General features: G+C 43.9%; 1 protein-coding gene across 10 annotated transcripts in view; it reads right to left on the reverse strand.

Moving 5' to 3' along the window:
• The window catches only part of Gatad2a (GATA zinc finger domain containing 2A), a 112,991-nt gene that overhangs the window by 72,823 nt on the left and 17,211 nt on the right, over window positions 1–22,957 (reverse strand). The gene's annotated exons all lie outside the window — the stretch shown is intronic.

Raw genomic sequence — 22,957 nt, forward strand, 5'->3', positions numbered from 1 at the left:
CCAGCCCGGAGGATCACAAGTTTGAGACCATCTTCAGAAACTTTGCAAGGATCTGTCTCAAAATGAAAATTTTTACAAGGACTAGACATGTAGATCAGTGGTAGAGCACCTCTGAGTTCAATCTCCAGTATCCCCCCCCCAAAAAAAAGGGCAGAAGCACATCTCAGTGCTCAGGCTCTGGGTTGGTCCCAGAGGACATAAACAGTATCTGTTCTCTCCAAGGCACAGAGCCTCATTAACCCTGTGTCCCACAGAGCAGCGGAGAATTGACTCCACAGACTACAAATGCAAAGAACCAATCTCAAGAGAGCCAAGGAGCTGACACAAGCCCATCCTTGACAACCAGAGCTGGCACTGGGGGGGCCACAGACTGCCAGTCTCTACTCCCAGATGCCCATTGGGACCATAGTCAATATGTGCCTTGAGGCCCCTGGTTGGCCTATTCTCCCTCAGCTATAGGTAACCAAAGCCTTGATAATGGTTGGATTGTCCACTCCTCACAGAGCCAACACACACCTTCTTAATTCCCTTAAAACCCCAATGCTCACAGCACCTCACAGCGGCCTTCAAAGCCCTGCCTGTCTTAGCCCCAGGTACACTTGTATACACATACTTAGTTGTGCACACATCAAGTTCATGGCTCCAATCACCTCACCTCCTCTCAAGTCCTCAGACCCACTCTGCCTGCCTCCACTGTTGGGCTTTGCACAAGCTGTTACCAATGCCCAGAAAGCCCTTCCTTCCCTTTTCTCCCATCCATCCTTCAGGTTCAAGTACCAACATTATTCAGGCAAGCCCTCCCAAGCTAGTCCCTCCCCTCCAGACCTTTCCATCACTATGCACTACTGTCCCATTACTTCAAATATGGAAACTTACAGTTAGCTGAAACTTGCTATTTGATATCAAGTATCCCACCAGGTTTGTCCCCAAAATGTTACAGGTCCCAAAAGAGCAAGGGCTCTTGAACATCTCCTCATCCAGCACCCAGATAGGCATGGAGGAGCAGCAAAGGGTAAAATGGCACCCTCTGTGTTGTCAATACCCAACCATGATTTTTCCACTACAGACTTGAGGAAAAAACATAACGATATAAATTTCCCTTAATTAGAAGCAAGTTAATAACCAGGAAGCAGAAACTAGAGATAGGCAAGGCCACAGCCCCAGGTCAAGTGCCTGAGTACATGGCTTCCCTAGCAGCACAGCTCCTGCTTACACATCTCACACTGGCACTTCTAAAGGTTCCAGAGGTCCCAGGTCTCCCAGGACTCCTCCCTCATCACCAATGATAATTGAGAGCTGCCCCAGTGCTAGTGGGGTCATGCTTTTTGCACTCCCCGCCCCCTTTCCCCTGCTTCTGACTCCTGAAGTTAGTATCCCACCCTAAAACCAATCTTCACAGGGATCAGAATTTTGCCCTCTTCCCTCTAAAAGGCTCTGCCTCCACCATCACATCACCATACTCTTCCCTTCTCAGCATTCCAGGCCTCCTTCCTATCATGCCACCAAACCAACCCAAAGGTTAAACATCCTCTGCCCAGCTCCCAGCTCTCCTGACAGTTAATGAATTCCAACCCCTTTAGTGAGAACTAGTTTGCTTGTCCAGACACCTTAAGACATCCCCCTCTCATGACTCAAGGCCATCCTGAAGACCAAGAGCCCTGCCACCAGGCAGGATCTACAAAACAAATTACTAGTACTTTTCCTACTAGGATTAAATGTTCTTCCTCAAAATACATCAGCTTCTACCTGGATGCTTCTTCTAGAGTTTCCACCCTCCCTTGCCAGCAGCTGCCTGGGCAAAAGTGCATAAAAGCTGGCTGGGCTTGGTGGCACGCCTGTAAATCCAGCAAGTTGGGAGGTTGAGGCAGGAGGATCACAAGTTTGAGGCCAGCCTCAGCAACTTAGTGAGGTCCTATGCAACTTAGAGAAACCCTACCTCAAAACAAAAAATAAAAAAAGAGCTGGGGATGTGGCTCCGTGGTTAAGTGCCGCTGGTATCAATTCCTGATACCAAAATGGGGGGAGGCATAAAAACCCCTATACTTAAAATGAACAGAAATTAATGTCTCTGAGACTCTATATAATGTTTATTTAGTGTTGAGGATGCACAGTGTAAGAAAATATCTTCTCTGTTAGTAATGAGAAATCTAGAAACTGGTGTTTCCTAATGATATTGTGAAATACACATTTATTCTTTTTTTTTTGAGAGAGAGAGAGAGAGAGAATTTTAATATTTATTTTTTAGTTTTTGGCGGACACAACATTTTTATTTGTATGTGGTGCTGAGGATCGAACCCGGGCCGCACGCATGCCAGGCGAGGGCGCTACCGCTTGAGCCACATCCTCAGCCCGAAATACACATTTATTCTTATACCTCATTTGCTGGCATCCTTAGGATCTCCAAAATCATAGTTTCTTGCTGTATGCTAATGAGCTGACTGATAGCCAGCAGCAAATAGGTCATTCCTTAAGGAGGATATGGGGAATGGCTAGTCACCAGAATTAGAGGTTGGGACCTTCATCCCTACCCCCTAGAGAGGGCTGAAAGGTTGAGATGATCACAGTTGGCCAAGAACATCATCAGTCATGCCTATTTAACGAGGCCTCAAAAAAAAAAAAAAAAAAAAACTCGAAGAACAGGATTCAGAGAACTTTTGGATAGGAAAACAAGTGGAGGTTCCTGTAGAGTGGCACACCCAGAGAGCCCATGGAAGCTCCCTGCCCTTCGTAGCATGACTCACAGCATGTGCTTCTTTATCCACGTCCTTCATAATACCCTTTATCATAAACCAATAAATGCAAGTAAAATGTTAGAGTTCTGTGAGCAAATTAACCAAACCAGAGGCAGGGCCCATGAACCCCAATTTACAGTCAAAGCACAGAGAAAACCACCTGGGGCTGGTGATGGGCATGGGGAAGCAACACTGGGGAACTGAGAATGTGTGGAATCTGATACTGCCTCCATGTGGAGAGTGTCAACATGGAACTGAATTAGAGGAAAACCAGCTGGTGTCTGTTCCTAAATGGCTACCTGCTTGGTGGTCATGGTGGCGGGGGTGGGGGGGTGGGGGGGTGGGGGGTGGGGGGGTGGGGGGGGTGGGGGGTGTATCACCCACACATCTTAGACCACAAAAGTATTTTGTGTTGTGAGAATATATGAGGAAAAACTTTCCCTTTATCTTCCTTGACTCCCCTTCAATATAAATACCAACATGTGTCATATTAAGAGAACTCACTGACAAATAGCTAAAGGAAAACGTGAAATACCTGTGATTGCCAAGTAGTACACCAGAACACACACCTCAAATGCTCCTTGATGCTGCTCTCCCTCAATCTACTGAAGATTTCAGAGGTCCTAGGGTTACCCACCAAGCCAGAGGAAGTATACCCAGGCCCTGCTCCTCCAGAGACCGGAAGAAATCCCATGGAATCTTTGTACTCCAAGGCTCTGCTCCCAAGATGATGTTACAATGAGCCTTCTAGAACTACATGAATCTTCTTTAATTCCCTATGCTTGGCACAAGATAAACTATCAATGTGAGCAATTTTATCCCTTCTTCCTAAGCTAACACTTGAAGGATAGAATATATGTTCTTATAAAGATGCAGATTATTTCCAAATTTTTAAAAAAGTTTATTTATTGTGGTAAAATATACATAAAATTTACATCTTGATCATTTTTAAGTGTAAATTTCAGCACCATTAAAAAACATTTATGGGCTGGGGATTTGGCTCAAGTGGCAGCGCGCTCGCCTGGCATGCGTGCGGCCTGGGTTCAATCCTCAGCACCACATACAAACAAACATGTTGTGCCCACCGAAAACTAAAAAAATAAATATTAAAATTCTCTCTCTAAAAAGAAAAGAGAAGAAAACAAAGAAGAAAACATTTACACTGCTATACCACCATCACCTCCATCCATCTCCAGAACTTTGTCATCTTGTAAAACTGAAACTCTATACCTATGAAATACTCCCTGTTCCCTCCTACCTCAGCCTCTGGAACCCACCAGTCTACTTTCTGTCTCTATGAATATGACTCTAGGAACTCCATATAGATGTGATCACACAATATGTGTCCATTTAAATCAGAATTATTTCACTTTGAAAGTCTTCAAGAAAGAGCCACATGTATCACTTTAACCCTTTGGGGCCAACACATGTACAGAACAAAGTCCCTGGGACAGTTATCCTGCAATGCCCAAGCATGGCTCTAAACTCTACCTCCCTGCCCATCTATGGTCCTCACATGCTTCAATACAAAGCAGGGCCCCCTTTTCACTTCCCAAATAAACTGTACTCGGTGTGGTGCATGTCTGTAATCCCAGAAAACTCAGGAGTCTGAAGCCCTAAGCAACATAGACCCTGTCTCCAAATTAAAAAATTAAAAGAACTGGGGATGTAGCTAAGTGGTAAAGTGCCCTCAGTTCAATTCCCAAAACTACAAATAATAAGTTGGAACGAGAGGCACTAGAAACACTGAATGGCAAGTTAAAAGCAGGATCCAAACACCTTAAACTTCATATGTCTGACCCCAGCACTTAGCTGCCAAAGCACTCTACCTTCCTGGAGACAAAACACCTGTTCCAGCTTCATCTCATAGACATGAATGAGCCAAGGGAATGCCAATGAGGGGAAATGGTGGAGATGACCAATCTGTCTTGGACATGTTTGTTTGTTTTTTTGTTTATTTGCAGTACTAGAGATTGAATCCCAGGTGATCTACTACTGAGCCACATCCCCCCACCCAGTTTTGTTTTATTATGAAACTGGCATCTCACTAAATTGCTGAGGCTGGCCTTGAACTTGTGATCCTTCTGCCTCAGAGTCACCGGGTATACAGGTGTGCACCATTCACTCCTGGCAGGCACAAACTTTTCCTCTAAGTGGAAACCAGCAACATCACTGCCTGCCCCAAATCCACTCCCTAGTAAACTCAAGGACCCTTACATAACCCCATTAGGGGTGTCCTGAGTTTCTGTCATATCCAGCTCCAGAAAAGGGAGACTAAACAACCAGTCCGAATAGAGCCCCCACCAGTCTACATCACTGAAAAGGAAAACACTAACTACATTCCCTCCCTAAAGTTCTAAGCACAAAGCCAGTCTATCATATAGGCATGGTTGGACTCATGTGGCCGAGTAGACAGATGCTACATGGAAAACAAAACCCTAAGTAAGTGATCCCAACTCCTAGCCAAGAGGTACCCAACTTGCACAAAATGGCATGCTTTTTTGCCTATCTTTTCAAACTGGAAATGCTCAAAGCACCCCAATTATCACTTGGTAAGCACTCATGATTACATTAAGAAGGAGAGGGGTGAATATGACCATCTGGGGTTTCCATCTAGCTTGCCTTTGCAAGCTAGCAGTCTTGCTTGAAAACACAAGTGTAGGGCTGGGGATGTGGCTCAAGCGGTAGCGCGCTCGCCTGGCATGCGTGCGGCCCAGGTTCGATCCTCAGCACCACATACAAACAACGATGTTGTGTCCGCCGAGAAATGGAAAATAAATATTTAAAAAATTCTCTCTCTCTCACTCTCTCTCTCTAAAAAATAATAATAAAAAAAAAGAAAACACAACTGTAGGGCTAGGGCTGTAGCTCAGTGGCAGAGTGCTTGCCTAGCAACATGTGAGACACTGGGTTTGATCCTTAATACCATATAAAAAATTAAATAAAGGCATGCGATCTATCTATAACTACAAAAATTTAAAAAAAAAAAAACCAACATGTATTGGCATGACATGTACCTACAAAACACAAAGTCCTGGGATAACTCTAACAAGGGGGAGGGTAAGACTAGGGAGACGATTAGATGAAGTGCAAGGACCAAAAAAGAAAAATTTCAAGGGATGATCACAAAAAGAGCCAAATGCAGAAGATAGTACTTCCACCACAGAAGTGGTAGAATAGAATACACAAGGGTCCACCTTGATTCAAATGTGGAACCGCCCAGGCAAGCAGTCAGGTCAACAGATTTTGTTAGCAGCCAGCCTTGTCCCCAGGAATGTGCCACTCAGGTAGCCATTACAACTTTCAGAATCTTACCCAACTATATTAGCCTTAAAGTCGGCTGCCATTTTGCTCATTTTGTGCTAAGAAAGAAAACCTCCAGCCACTCAATTCTTGTGGCAAGTTTTCTTGGGTTTTTATAAAAGCAATATCTTACCTCTCACAAGGGCTACTGGACAGAAAAGAGAGAATCCTTTCTTCACCAATGAGAGCAAGCATCAGCTGCCTCTGAGAGATCCTGAGCCTGGTCACCAGAATATCCTGAGATCATGAGCCATGTCCCCAGTTCAGTATATTCTCCCCACTGTGGAGAGGGGTGGCCACTTTTTGACAACACAGGCACCAACCCTGATCTGCATATTTACCAGCAGGTCAGAGACCAGTGAATTACCCTGAGTCTCTCCAAGAGCAGCACTACACTTAAGGCCAAACCCAGAGTTTACTTCCCCACCCAAGCAGCTGCCTCAACAGCCTTCTTCAAACAGGTGGTCATGGAGAGTAAGGCACCAACTTCAGTTTGATAAGGTAACCTACTGAAGGTTCTCCCCCACAAGTTAACTAAAACAAGTATCTTTCTCTCGAGAATACTTTCCTGTGGAAGGGAAAAGGAAAAGCTTGTTGCTCTTCAAGAGCACCCTTAGAAAATAGTGTTACAGGGACTGGAATAGTGACTCAGTGGTAGAGGATTGTCTAGCATGTGTGAGGCACTGGATTCAATTCTCAGCACCACATATAAATAAATAAAGATCCACTGACAAAAAAAAAATTTTTTTTAAATGGGTGGCACATTCCTGGGACAAGGCTGGCTGCTGACAAAATCTGTTGACCTGACTGCTTGTCTGGAGGTTCCACATTTGAATCAAGGTGGACCCTTGTGTATTCTATTCTACCACTTTTGTGGTGGAAGTACCGTCTTCTCCCGCCACACACAAATGAAGACCTGGGCCTATAGAAAAAGAATGTCATAAACCTGAAATTTAAACAAAAACCACAAGGGAAGTTCATAGCACTTATTCCTGTACTGTCCAAGATGAAACTGATCACTTTGTAATGTACCTTTTTTGTGTGCATGAGTGCTAGGGATCAAACCCAGGGCCTCATGTATGCTAAGCAAGAGCACTATCACTGAACTATATCCCCCCCATCCAGGACTGACCACTTTGTATATTTAACAGCAACAACTAGGATTGTAGAAATTCAACCAAAGAAACATACAGGCAGATCCATAGCCTAGAGAAGCCAGTTTTCCTCCTTAATCCCCCACCTCTATGAAGAAAAAATGCCCATGTGACACTCCAATACTTCCTGGGAGGCTGGGACTGGATGCCTGCTCTCTGATGAGCTGTAGCTGGACAGACCTATGTCCTTGGGTGGCCTCTGCCACCTATATCCCCAAGAATCCTCAAGGCTGGCAAATTTAAGACAGAGAACAAGTGAGTGAGGTCTATTTAAGCTGGCAATATATAGAATACACAAGGGTCCACTTTGATTCAAATATGGAACCGCCCAGGCAAGCAGTCAGGTCAATGTCATCCACTCAGATGTTTCAGACACCTCCACATCCAGTTAAAGACAAGAGAGTACCTTTAATGGGGCTCACTGTCCCCATCCTCTACACCTATCCTGTCTACAACAATCCTGCCTTCTATTACACAGAATTCTAGAAACCCAGTTTGACACAATGCTTTACCTTTAAGAAGGTGGGAAGCACTTTTCAATTACAAAACAATCTACAATAGTCTGACCAAACACTTCCTTTGCTAAGAGGCAGAATTCAAATTCTCTGACCATCAGGTGCCAAGTCAGTCAACATGATCCAGTAAATTCTCAGATTTGACTGGAACCATCCACAAACCAAACCATGCCATGGCACAGACTAAGACCATGTGGCCAGCTCAGGGGGGACCTCAGCCCAGGAAAAGCCCAAGAGTCCTATGTACTTGCTCCAGGTCCAGACAAATAAACTGAATCTAGATGTTTCATCACTGCTACAAATTCTGACAACACACCACAGCCATCACAAAAATTGCACAACAAACTTTAAAATGCTACAAAGCAAAGTGCTGGGGTTGGTAGATCAGCGTTGAGCCCTCTGGTTCTCTCTCCCTTCCCCTGGCCCCAGACATACATACACGAAAAAAGTGTGATGGCCATGCCTGTAACCCCAGAAACTCAGGAGGTAAGGCAGGAAGATTGCAAGTTCAAGGCCAGCCTCGGCAATTTGGTGAGACCTTGTTTCAAAATAAAAAATAAAAGGACCAGAGCTGTGGCTCAGTGGTAGAGTGCCCTTGGGTTTAATAGGAAGGAAGGAAGGAAGGAAGGAAGGAAGGAAGGAAGGAAGGAAGGAAGGAAGGAAGGAAGGAAGCTAAATCATAAGAAACTGTAACAATGGCAACATCTATCAGTAAATCATGGCTGGCAGTATGCATCAATCAAGAACTGAGCCAGGCATGGTGGTACACACCCATAATTCAAGGTCAGCCTGGGCAACTTGGCAGGGCTCTGTCTCAAAATAAAAAAGGCTGGGGATGCAGCTCAGTGGCAGAGAACCCCCCTAAGTTCAATCCCTAGTACCACTCAAAAAAAAAATTTTTTTTAAAGGATGTGTGAATCAACTCCATGCCTTCCTAACAACAGACAATAAAAGTTTGATAGCAGATTGCCAGAAACAGCAGAGGCTCCTCAAAGAGGGTCTTGCACAGAACTCAATTCTCATCATTGCCAATTCCAAGCCTTACAGGGTAAACTGAAGTTGAAGGAAGCAAAGCCTCCTTGAGGTCTTAGATGGGGCAAGGAGGAGATGACAGTTGGATACCTAACTTCTCTGTTGTCAGTTTCCCACAGCCCTATATACAGACATACCCTATCACTGAATCCTCACAATCCATTGAGTCCCCAGCATTACAGAAGGATACCAAGGCTTGGGCAGAGGAATTGCCATGTGGACACAAAGCCCTGCCAGCTGGGAGGAATTCTGCTTGCCACAGCCAAACAGCCAGCATTTAAGGAGCAAAGGGAAGAAACTATACTGTGGGGTCAGATACCTGGACCAGAACAGCCAGACAGAAATGCCAAAATGCTCACTCCAGAATAGTTGGTGAGGAGAACTGAAGTCTGGAAATACATTTGGGCCTTTCCTTGCAAGGTTTTAGTACTAAAACTGATGAGTTATAAGATGCAATGCAAATTTCACTTGAATATCAGCCTTAAAATAAGACATTCTGAAAAAAAATCTGAAAGTTATGAAGCCTTGGGTTGTGCCCTCCATGGAATTTACCTACATCTAAGAGTTACCCCCAGAGAAAGCCAAGGGCCCATAAAAAGTAAGACTCTGCCACACAAAACCCACATCCAAGGAGGCCTAGCACATCTTTCTTCCTTTTGCACACAACAAAATGACTGTACATGTCAGACTCCACTCCAGAGGATGAGGACAGAACACCTGCACACATGGACAAACATACACAGGGTTGTCATTTATATGCAAACATGAGTCCAATGCATGTGGGCAAACATCAACGCATATACAAGGCCTCAATGCATATGCATATTTACCTACACATGGAGCCAATACACGTATACACACGTGAACATAACACAAGTACACGCATGTGGATGCACATGTACACACACAAGCAAACTCTGCCCTCCATACTTCTTTTCATTTTTTGACAATTTAGTGCATCCCAAAGAAGCACTGTTGGGCCAGGGTTGTGGCTCAGTGGTAGAGCACATGCCTAGCATGTGTGAGGCGCTGGGTTTGATTCTCAGCACAGCATATAAATAAATGAATAAAATAAAGGTCCATCAACAACAAAAAAAAAAATTTAAATAATAATAATAAAAAGAAGCACTGTTATGTGATCGGGTTCCCAAACACCCACAAAGTCCATCTCTCCCCAGTGTCTCTGAAGCATAGTCCTGCCTGGATAACTCAACAACAAGTAAGGCATCCCCTGCAAAGACCACAAGGGAAGACAAGGGGACCACACAGGGTACAAAAGGGGAGAAGGGGACAAGGCAACATGGGTAGAGGACATGTCTACACTGTCTGCTACCAGTGGTCACTCTTCACTCACTTCTGCAAATTGTCTTTACTGGCCAGCCTTGCAAAGAATTCCCCATCAACTCCTTCTCCAACAAAGCCCACTTCACTGCCCCAGGCTTCCCTGTCCTCTCCGCCCCCATCCCATCCTCTGCCTCCAGCTACATCACACATACCTAGGCTCTATCAGTCACACCAGCACCAACATCTAGCCTGAGACCCAGGTTCTCTGTCTCCCAGACCCTTAGTACTGCCAGGGCTCCAAGAGATCCAGGCCTCCTCATAAGTGTTCTTCAGCTCTGATCAGGCGTTCCCCTGATCCTTCTCTGAGAAAACTACCACTAGGCATACATATTCTCAAAGTGTTACAGAAAAGCTCACTTAACGAAAACTTTGGGGACATCAAGAAAATCATCTTTAATGTTGACAAGAGATTTTGTTACTAAGAGGGGGAGAGTTTAACAGTGGCTACTAATTATTGAATTCTTTATTTGGTGCCAGGCAAGGTGCCAGCTCTTCACATGCCTGATTTCATTTAATCCTCACAACCACAGAACTAAGTACTACTGTTACCACTCACACATCACACAAGGTACGGCCATTACTCAGTTTATAAGAGTACTGCCTTTATTACCCACACTCTGTATGAAGTACTGCCACTGATACCCACATTTTAGACAGGACACTACCAATGATATCCCCAAACGACAAATAGGAAAAACAAAGCTCAGAGAAGTCAAGGGAATTGTCCAGTGTCACACAGTTAAGAAGTCAAGTCTGGGAGCTAATGTGTACCTCAGTGATACACCCAAACTCCCCTATTTACTCTCCTTCAGTATAGAGCAAGGGCTTTGCATACAAAGCCCTCTGCAAAGCCATTGGTTGCATCCTCAGCCACACACAAACACACACACACAAAGTCAAATGGGTATCCAAATCCAGGTCAGCTATCTTCAAGCCCAAACTGAAATCTGAACAACTGCCACATCATGAACAATCTGACTATAAGACCATCCTAGGGCTAATCATTCCCAAGGCTCTGTAAAGAATTCCTTGAGCAAAGACGTAAGGATCAGCACAGACGCAAGACTCCTAAGTACACGCTTACTTACCCCTTCAAAGAACTTCATGAAATTCCCAGAGAAGTGAGCCCCATTATGCACACCCACACATACTGTGGACTCTACAGCAGATTCAATGACTGGTCCTCACCTTTTGAAAAATGACACTGGACAATTCCCTTGACTTCTCTGAGCTTTGTTTTTCCTATCTGTCGAGTGGGGGTATCATTGGTAGTGCCCTGTCTAAAGTCTGGGATTCAGTGTGCCCCCAGTGTGTACAACCAACTATCTGCCCTCTGTTGATGTTATGGTTTGAATGTGAGGTATCTCCCAAAAGCTCACATGTGAGACAATGCAAAAGGTTCAGAGGAGAAATGATTGGGTTTTGAGAGTCTTAACCCAATCAGTGAATTAATCCCTGATGGAATTAAATGAGTGGAAACTGGAAGCAGATGGGGTGTGGCTGAAGGAACTGGTTAATTGGGGGAATGGCTATGGGATATATAATCTAGAGTGTGGAGTCTCTCTCACTCTCTGCTTCTTGATCACCATGACGTGAGCTGCTTCCCTCTGCCATACTCTCCCGCTGTGATGTTCAGTCTCACCTGAGCCCTGAGAAACGCAGCCGGCCTTCTATGGACTAAGACTTCTGAAACCATGAGCCCTAGAATAAACTTTCCTATCCTAAAATTGTTCTGGTCAGATCTTTTAGTCATAGCGGTGAAAAAGCTGACTAAAACAGTGGACAAAACACTTCTGAGTCCCTGCTGCCAATCTATAAGCCAAGAAAAGGGGCTTAAAGGATTTGACAAGCACTTCCCAGCCTGGGTCATTAACCAGGACCAATTTTTACCTTCATTTCCAAAGAGACTGTACACATACCAACCACAACTCAGGATATAACAGGAACAAACCAGGGCCCCTCTTCGCCCTACCACCAGGACAGCACTAAGCATCCATCCACAAGAGACAATGAGCAGGGTAGACAGACCACAGGGCAGAGGACAGGTCTTCTAGCCACTGACATAGCAAGGGGATTTTGAAGATGACAAAGGACACGAGATCTGGGGGACAACCCAGACCCAACTAGGAGGGCCTCTCAAAGTAGATGATGACATTCCCACCTAAACCATCTGATCCCTTACTTCCATCCCTAAGCTCCCCAATCAGGACCCCAAAAGGACTTGGTGATCATCAGCCAGATGCTAAATCTTTTTATACAAATGCCCAAATCTCCAAGACTTCTACCTTTCCTGGGCCACAACCCCTCCCCACTCTCAATGGAACACCAACTCTGCCAGAAGAGTCAGCACGTGAAAACATTTGAGCAATGCATGAAACAACTAAGCTTCCTAAAACCAGCAAGCAACAGCTGTTAAAATAATTCATGTGGCTATTTCAGAGATGTATCTTAATCACCCTGGGTCTTCTTGGAAAAATGTCTAAAACTTCAAGCTGGAAAATGCTCATAATCCAGAAAATGCAGATTTGCAATCAGATCCCAGGGCTCTGGGATCATAATGAGACTTTCCTGGACTCCTAAAATGCTAGAAAGCTCTTTCTCAGGCTAGGTTAAGTTCTGGGACCTCAAACTTCCATCCTGTCATTGTTACTTCACTGTTGCCCTTCCTCTTTCTCAGGGTGCTCCAGTCACCCGCTTCATGGTACCCTGCCCCATCTCCAACACTCCCCACCAGAATTATAAAACCTCCAAGGGCCAAGAATGGGCCATCTCAGTCATCACCTCCAGAGGCTCAAAAGACTGAGCAGGGAAGGAACTTCCAACAGTTGTCCAATGGACAGATGAATTGTCTTCAGGCCCTGGTATCCACTTAATCCTCACCCAATCTTCCTGCAGTGTCTCTGGCACCTGTCCCTGCCTTTTATTTCCTGTCAGGCAAATCCAAAGCTATATCAATTCATGTCCGCCTTTTGTCAATGGCCTTTTCTCTCCCCAACTGGCCTCCCTACCTAATGTTAGTCAACACTCCTGCTCAGAAACCCTTGTGGGTTCTCCCTGCTTTTTAGGATAAAGTATAAACAGACTCCTATTTTAGATCATTGACAATAATTAGAAAAACTTATGGTTTCCAACTTTATTTCCCAGTAAAATTTTTCAAAAATCCTGGGGTCCAGGAGGGTAAAGTGTCCTTGGACATCTCTACAATAAATGACCTGAGACCAACCACATCTCCTCACAATAGTGAATGGGAGAAGGGGTAGGGGATGGGGGTAGGGGTCCGGGTGGGAGAATTGGAGCAGATGTCCCATCTTTTTCATGGCATGGGGTGGCATCTAACAAAAACCCTTTTTGAGCCAGGCATGGTAGTGCACAACTACCAGTAGCTAGTAATCCCAGCTAATCAGGAGGCTGAGGCAGGAGGATAGCAAATTTAAGGCCAACTTGAGAAACTTAGTGAGACATAAATAAAAGGTTGGAAGGGCAGCTCAGTGTAAAGCACTTGTCCAGGATGTGCAAGGCCCTCGGTACAACACCAAATACCAATAATAATAATAATAATAATAATAATAATAATAATAATAAAATCCAATTTGTATAGCACACACTGGAGTAAAACAATGTTAGTTACAACCTGAAGAGCTGAGGACTGAGGCTGCCTGGCCACAAAGACATTTCTATCACCCATCCTAGCCCACCAGCTAAAAAGTTCTGCTTAAAGAATCCCACTGCTAATAACATATCTCCTACTTTGGTCATTTCATAGTGTGGTGATGCAACATTTGGGCTGCATTTCACTCTTTGGGGCACCTACTGGTATAGCATAGGCTCTCCCCCCCCCCTTCTTGAGCTGGTTTTATTAAGTTATTTTTATTCCTATGGGAAGGAAATCCTCACTTCATTTAAGCTTTATAGCATAGGCTCTTAAACATCAGTAAATTCACTTTTTGAAATAACTTAAACCATATGGGTATGTAAACACAGTGGTAGAAGCTTGCATAGCACAAACAAGGCTCTGAATTATATCCACAGCACTGAAAAAAAAATTAAAAATAACCAACAATGAGCCAGGTGCAGTAGCATATGCCTCTATCCCAGAGACTCAGGAGGCTGAGGCAGGAGGATCCCAAGTACAGGTCAGCCTCAGCAACTTAGCAAGGCACCGTCTCAAAAAATAAAAAGGACTAGGAATGTAGCTCAGTGGTAAAGCACCCCTGGATTCAATCATCAATGCCAAAAAAAAAAGTTAATAGTAAGTGGTTCACAGACTCAGGAGTTGAACAGATGGAAGTCACACTAATTTTTCTAAGCAATTTTTGTTTCCTTTTCCCTTTTGCAATAAACCAAAGCAACAGAGTGGATGAGCTCCCATTACCTTAAACTTCACAGAAGGTGGGTGTAAGTAAGTCTCTGAGCTGCTCACTCAATAATGAGCTCCTTCCCCAAATAGCCACCCATCCACTTTTGCTGCCCTTTGTGCCATGGTCACCTGGTCTTATTTCTAGAAAAAGGAACCCCTTCCATACTCTCCAAGGGTATGAGAGCAAGCCTGTGCTCAACAGTGCTAGCAGCACGAAAGGCCACCCTTCCAATTCTGAGCCAAGAAAGCCTGATTTCCCAATAGTCCTCTAAAACCTTCCACCACCCCACACCTTCTCTGAATAAAATCTATTCAATCCCCTTAACCAGTTGTCCTGTGATACTGTTAAAACCACACCAACAGTCAGAAGAGACTCTTCCACATATAAAGGGTACGCAAGGGGCTGGGGCTCAGCAGTAGTACACTTGCCTGACAAGTGTGAGGCACTGGGTTCGATTCTCAGCACCACATATAAATAAATATCTAACAACAACTTATAAAATAAACAAAAGAATAAATAAATAAATAAATGGTATATGAAAAATAACTCCCCTTAATGTTTTTAGCAGCCAGCATCCTTAGCAAAATGTAAAGGCCTCATTCTTGCCCTGGACTTGCACAGCTGACCATGGAAGCCCAGTGTGGGATCTGATATGTGGTCCGCTCCCTGCCAACTTCAATGAAATGCTGTTGGATCTTGAAATGGTCACCCACATATCACCTGAAGGACGTCTACAAGTGCAATTACTTTTTAAGTAATAGAGAAAAGCAGTTTTATGCTTTTAAAATTTAAAACGATCACTTACTCTATTCCAGGACAGAAAACCCTGCTGGTCTTTTTGTGGTACTGGGGGCCTCTCACATGCTAAGCAAGTGCTCTATCACTAAGCTAGAGCACAGCCCTACACTTTTATTTTTCAAAGACAGTCCTCAGTCAGTTCTTCCTCTCCACATCCTGTCACATCCTCACCTTAGACACCCTTGATAACCTCAGGGCTCAAAAAAAGAGAAGGCCCCAAGGAAGGAAAGTGGCCAATGGACCTCCGTAAATTAAGTAAGGAAACTAAACAAAACAAAATTAACAAAGTCATGAAGAAATCAATAACAACATGGAGATCAGAAAGACTAGGAAAGCTCCAGAAACAGAGTTATGTTCTTGTTCCTTCAAGTCAATATTGGGCAGGCCACTCTTCCACTTGGGCTCCAAGTCACACTCAGTAACACGAAGGAGTTATGTGGCTCAGGTTGAAGTCCATGTGCCAGGTGTTGAGTTCAGCAGAACAAGGCGCACAGAAGAAGCAAGTCCCAGGTGAATCCTAGATTTGTCTGCTGCCCAACTACCATATATAGTTACATTTCTAATGCTATGGCTTGACAAATACAAATTGACAGTAAGGCTACAAAGACACTACAATCCATACTCAGTACATTAATACCAAGACAACTTCAAAAGCAAACCTGGGCCAGGCACTCTAGTGCATTCCTATAATCCCAGCAACTTATAAGGCTGAGGCAGGAGAGGAATTTTAAGCCAACCTCAACAATTCAGCATGGCCCTAAGCAACTTAGTGAGACCAAAAGTGAATAAGGGCTAAGGCGTCCCTGGGTTCAATCCCCAGTACAAAAAAAAAACCACCAGACCTGGATCCTTCTATGACTAACATCTAAGACTCTCAATCTTTTCCCCAGAATTTAGCATCAGGAAATAACACTGTACTATTGTAAATGAGACAAAAAGACTCAACAGAACTTCACTACAGGGCTGGGGTTGCAGCTCAGTGGTAGAGCTCACCTAGCACATGTGAGGCACTGGGTTCAATCCTCAGCACAAGAAAGAAAGGAAGGTAGGTAGGTATTGCATCCATCTACAACTATTAAAAAAAAAAAAAAAAGAATTTCACTACAGGTTTGAGGAAGGGAGGCAGGAGACAGAGATGACCAACATACAAACTACTGGGATGATTAGTTCACCAAAAAGGTTCTAGTGAATGTAATCAAATCCCAAAGTGGAAGTCCTAGCATCCTCTGAAAAAAAATTACCATTGAAGGGGGTTGGCATTAACCCTTAACAAGCCCAGGGATATGGTATTAAACAGAAAATGAAGTACAGGTATTCCATCAAGTCCTGAAAACATCACAGGCCAAGTGATTCAATCAATGCTTTCAAAACAAGAATTCAGTCTGCTGCTCTTTTTTCTCAAATCATCAGGCTTCACCACTGAAAAATGTTATTTCCTCTACAGATACAAATGGAGAGTGGCTACACCAAAGTTTCCAGAACTTGCCGGCAGGGTGAGCCTGTACAAAACACATAAGAAAACTAAAAGTCTAGCTAGGCATGGTGGCGCACACCTGTAATCCCAGTGGCTGGGGAGGTTGAGGCAGGAGGATGGCAAGTTCAAAGCCAGCCTCTTCAACTTAGCGAGACCCTAAGCATATTAGCAAGACCCTGTCCCAAAATAAAAAATAAATTGGGGGGGGGGGGCTGGGATAGTGGCTCAGCGGGAGCACTCAGGTAGCACATGTGAGGTCCTGGGTTTCATCCTCAGCAAGATATTGTGTCTAACTACAACTAAAAATAAATAGACAGATAGACAGACAGATAAGGGTAGAGATGTGGCTTCATGGTTAAGTGTACCAGTTCACCCCCTGGTACAAAAAAGAAAAAATTAAGTCTGTTGTCGCTACTATAAAACTCTACAACTAGAAACTCAAGTGACAGAAAACACTGGCCTGAAATCTGCTCACCTCCAAGGTCATGGTGATCAACCACCTCTAAGGTTAAGAATGTGTTCAATATAATTTAACAGCCCCTGACTCAAAGGCTAATTGCACAAAACAGTTGTGACTGGAGGAAATGAGAGTAGATGCACAAGTTTAGGGTCACAAGGTTTTTTTCTTTCCTTCCAGACAATCTGATGATATTTTAGGTGAGAATCCCTTACAGTGAGCTCCAAAGACCCCCAAATTGCTAGCTTGCAGTGGGATGTTGTTATAAAGAAAATCTAGCCAGGCACATTTGTTCTGTGCCTATAATTTCAGTTACTCAAGAAGCTGAGACAGGATGATCACAAATTTGAAGCCAAGCTGGGCAACTTAGCAAGGCCCTGTCTCAAAATCAAAATTAAAAAAAAAAAAAAAAAGAGCTGGGAAATGCAGTTAACCGATATGAGTGCACCTGGGTTTAATCCCCTGTACCAAAAAAAAAAGGAAATAAAGAAAAGAAAACCTAGCTCTTCAATGTTTCACTGTGCATGCATGATAACTGAGATGGAAGACTAGGGGATAGCTGTGTAGTTGTCATTTGTGGGGAGAAGGAACTTTGGCTTCACGATGAATCGAGAAGCAAAGGTTTGGACACTCCAACAACTTGCAAACATTTTCCACTTGTCCTCATAGCTATCCTATGAAGGCAAAGATACTGTTCTATCAACTCATGCAAAAGCTGAGGCCTAGTGAGCCAGGTAAGCCAACTAAAGTTGAAGAGAGATATGAAAGCATTCAGTGGCAAAGTCAGATCTGTCGGACTCCCAAGCTGGCTAGGGAGCTGTTAAGTCTAAAAGGGAAGTCCAGAAGGACGAGATGGGCCTTGACTTTCCCAGTTGTCACAAATGCACAACCAACAACCTACTTCAAACCCTGGCCAGAGTCTCTGCAGTGACAAAATCAGAGGGGCAGGGGCCCCTCTTGGCTCCTAAAGGCAGGATCCCATGACAGATCTTCCTGGCAAACAACTTCCCATTTAACAGACAGAAAGACTGTCCCTGAAAGTCAGGATGCTGGGTTTGGTAGGCACAGAGCCAGGAAAGAGGCTACCTCCTTTCCTTGGTGGGACACAACCAACCAAGCCATTTGATGTCACTAGGGGAACCCTGAGACTAGAGGAAAACATATACAGTTTAAATCAGAAAAGGTGAAGCCAAGTCTCAACTGCAGAATAATGGTAAAATGACACTTGCAAGTGTTTCCTTGAAGGGGACTTTGCCATCTTCCATCTGGAAGGTAGGTACAGGCTATGGCACAAAGTTGAGGTAAGGCTCCAAAGGACACACAGCAGACAGTTCTATGAATATGGAGATACTTCACGCACAAGAAGTGCAGTAGTTGTTAATGCTTTTTGGGCTATGGCTCATCCATTCTGGCCATAATAGCAGACACCATTAACTCCCACCTTTGAAACACATTAGGCACAGAGTTAGACCATTTGCATTTGCTACCTCACTCCCTACACAGCCTCCAAAAGTAGACAGTAAACACCATCCACCCTCAGAAATAGAAATCAAAGGGCAGAGGTGAGTTGCTAGAAAGTAGTCTGAGAAGTTCACACCCAGGCAGGGGGAGGCTAAACCAGAGTCAAGCAAGACTCCTGCAGGAACCTGCTGTTCACTAATAGGACCACAGCCTCACCTGGCAAACAGTAGGCAGCACTGGACTGGAGGCTGCTCCCTGGCACAGGAGGAGCTGCCACACTATAATGTAGCAGTATTCTTTAAGTGTACTCAAAGGCACCACCTGATTTGGGCTAAGTTTCAAATTCAAACAGAAAGGTCTGACCAGTAAGGCAAGCCAGGCAATACCAGGTCCAGAGAGAACTGCAAGAAGGACGAAAGGATTCTCCAACAAATCCCTCAAACAAGTAGACTTTCTCTGTAATCCCACAAAGCCAGACCCTCCCCTCCCCTCCCCTCCCCCAGCTCACAGCTCCACCTGTCTCTCTTTGAAGATAAGTAGCCTCAAGGTCTTACAACCTCAAACCTCTGGCCTGTAACTCCTACCTTAACCTACTGGTAGCCCCCACTTGGGCTCTTCCCATCTCTAGCCAGCACATCCTAACTATCCTGTCTCAGATGTGGTTCTCTATTCTTCACACATACATATCGTATCTTCAGCCCTTTTATATTAAAGAACCTAAGAGAACCAGGAATCAGAACAGGAAACAAGTCACCCATGAAACACAGGATACCTTTAGGAAGGTGAAGAGAGAGAACATGAGTATAGTACATGGAGAAACTACAAGTAGTCCTGGCTGTGCCAATCTGGGGACCTTGAGACTGAAGCCCTTTACCCAAACCCTGGAAGGTTTCTGAGAATTCCCAGTCAATTCCTGAGGCTACATGCAGGTACTCTATTCGAATAAGTTCCTTTGTCTTCTAAAAGACTAACCTACATTTTCATCAGTCAAAAAGAGGTCACAAATACAGCCTGGAAAGCACAGGGTGGGGGATGGGCCAAAGACATTCTCTCTACTAAAAAGTCCTAGATCTCTGTTTGTGGGAATCTACAAGCAGGTAGGATCTATCCTCAGTCAGGATTTTGGTTTTTGAGAACACCAGTCTCCCAACTTTCTCATTGTAATTAATTCAAGACCCCTTACTTTTTATGCCAATCTTAACACATTGCCTTTCTAATTCAATTCAGAGAGGTAGTTTTGCACAGTTAGCACATAAAATAAGTTTCATTACCTGAAAAGAATGGCAATCTGAGGCCAGACTCAGTTACCTTCTGAAACAATTCGGATAACTCATGAGCATCCATTCTAATGACCACACTTAATAGGCAACATAGTTCTGTAAGCCTCAAACTATGACACTGACAACTTGTTCTTCTGGTTCTGTAGCACTTCCCAACCCCAAGACAAGATGGGTAGGAGGAAATCTCCCATGATGCTCAATTACTCCAGAACAGCTTTCTCCTGAAGAATTCACCTACTAGCCTAGTACACAATCTTCCCAGTTTTCTACAATGTGCATAAATTAACTCAATTATCAGGAGAGAGAAAGGTGTAGAAAAAATAGCCCTGCCTATTCCACTTGATGGCACAGGAATACCAGGAGTCCAAGCAGGTACTGACTTCTCCAGGCAAGCATAATGAGGTGCCCATGCTTTCAGATGTTAATGTATGCTGATTAACTGAATTCACTTAACAACATTATTATTATTATTATTATTACTATTATTAACTGAATTCACTGGTAAGGACCACTACATTTTGCCTGTTGGGAATTGACATATCCATATCCAAGACTCTGTTAAGTTGATCTTAATTTTTTTCCCAAGAGAACAAGTAATTAAAAAAAAAATCAACGCTTCAAAATGGTTTTCACGGTTTCCTCACCTATATATATCCTTTAGAGGCATCCTTCAATCCTCTGCAAAGATCCAAAGAAGTCCTGGATTTAAGCTTAACCCCACCTGCCCCTTCCTTGTCCTATCCCCTTCCATGAGGTCCCACTACTCTCAGGGGAAATCCTAGACACTATCTCATCCTAGGGAGACCCAGCAGTCTGCCCACCTGGCCTCCAGCCTGCCCATCTATTCTCTTAAGTCTCTCTCTGCTCCAACTCAACAATCTTCCTTCAGGTCAAGCACTCTCCTGCCAGAAACTCTTCTCTCTTTCTCTTTACCTACTTAACCTCCCCTCATCCTGTGACACTCCTATGAGAAAGTCACAGTGTCCTCCTCTCTTTGGCCCCTGTTAGTTTCCCCATGTTTATAAGATTCTTCACCCACTAGTCTCACTGTGAACTCCACCAAGCAGGGATTCTTTGCACAGTGCCAGAGGCACAGTATGTATGCCAATATGCATTGAATAAATCCACAAATCACTTATTGGAATGCCAAAAATTCATAAAATAAGTGATGCAAAACAAGTCAGAAGCTACCAAAAAGTTAAGAATTTAAGTCTTTAAAATGTGTTTCGTTACTCAAAAATATTTATTAAACACACATACACAAAAAAAAAATAGAAATACCCCCCAAAAATTTTAAGTCAGGGAGAACTCCTGCTAATCCTAATCCACTTTTTGTACAAGTCCTTCCAAGATTTTTTTCCTTCCCGTGTAGCATTTTCCCCCTCATTTTCAAAATATAAGATTGCAGAATCTGACAAATGATACTGCATTATTAGAGATGACCTGACACTAGAAAAAAATGATGTAATCTAAGTGGAAATAATGTACGCATATCAATAATACACAAATCTTCCCATTTTCTTATCTACTTCCAAGATGAAAAGCAATCCTTGTAAATATCAGCTTCAGAACTTTAGGGGCTGAGGTTGTGGCTCAGCGATATAGAGCTCACCTAGCAAAGATGGGGTGCTGGGTTTGACCCTCAGCAGCACATAAAATGAAATAAAGGTATGTGTTCAACCATGACGAAAAAAAAATTTTTTTAAAAGAACTTTAGAGAACAAATAAGGAATAAAAGATGAAGCAGGGAGTTAGTAAGTGAAGGGAGAAGAGTCTAGAAAATTATTCTCAAAATTTCCACACTCTAAACTGCTTCCTCTAGAGAATAACCAACTTTCTCTAACTCCAAAACCTAGGAAGTGAAATGCAAAGAAGTAACTCCATGGCTCCACTCCTTAAAGGCAGCAGAACAGACACTTCTGTTTTCCAAGGACAAAGCAGGACTACAATGGTGTCCCCACACCACCAGATCATCTCCCACTTCCATGCAGAGATGCACAGGAGCCTAGATAAGAAAACTGCCTCATCTAATTTCAGGAGCTCCTGGGAAATGGCATGCAGTGGGCTTGAACACAGCAACATTCATGGGCTCTAGAGCTCCAAGCCAAAGTTCAAACCCTGCTTTGCCCCCCTACTCACCAACCTTGGGCCTCTTAAGAGTCCTAATTTTCTCACCTATAAAGTGGAGATTATACCACCAAACACAGGATCATTATAGGCACCAAATATGTCTGTGGTAGACTTAGCAGACAGTAGGCACTCAAATCTGGGGCCAATCAGAGAATGAGCCCTCCTCCAAAGCTTGCAGTCAGGTCCAACAAGCTACTGATACTAGCATGTATTAACAAACTGCTGCCAGCAAGCATTCTTCATGTAATCTAGCTTAAAAGAAAACTTGTAACTACTACCAAAGAAAAAGTACATCAATAGAACAGGATAAGTCCAAGGCTGAGACAACAGCACAGAGGACTGTCTGTCCCTTGGTTTCTCTGTGCTACTGTAACCAGGAGGTGTCACTGTGTGAATGGGCACACAGAACCAGAGATGTAAGGAGCGCTGTGTACTCCAAGAAAAATGAAAGAAGTAAATGGGTATGGAAAAGAAAAATTCAAAGCTCAGGTGACTCACCCGGACTTTGTTCCAAAGAATCCAAAGCTCTTAAGATAAGGATGAACTACAGACCTAAAGATTCTGGGTCAAGTTATTCAAAATTAAGCACTCTGCAAAATTCCCAAGGCAGGGCAGAAACATGCATTCAAGGGTTGTCATTCAGTTACTAAGGGAGGGATCCCCATTCCTTTCTTAGTCTGTGTGTGCACAACCCAAGTGTCCGACTGTAGCTGCGGCCCTGCCTATAAGCCTTTCCTTGTTAAAGTGATCAATTCCGATTCTTGGCAATAATCCCTTTAAAAGGCCAGCTGCTGCTGTCTAGTCACTGATGCCAACCCATTCCAGGTGGGAAAGAAAGAAATCAATAGAGCCATCTCCTAGATGGTGAGGCAAATTTAAAGTGTAGGGCCTTGAAAGAAGATGAAGCCCAGGGAGGGGG

This window comes from Urocitellus parryii, chromosome 3 (assembly GCF_045843805.1).
Source record: "Urocitellus parryii isolate mUroPar1 chromosome 3, mUroPar1.hap1, whole genome shotgun sequence".
NCBI lineage: Eukaryota > Metazoa > Chordata > Mammalia > Rodentia > Sciuridae > Urocitellus > Urocitellus parryii.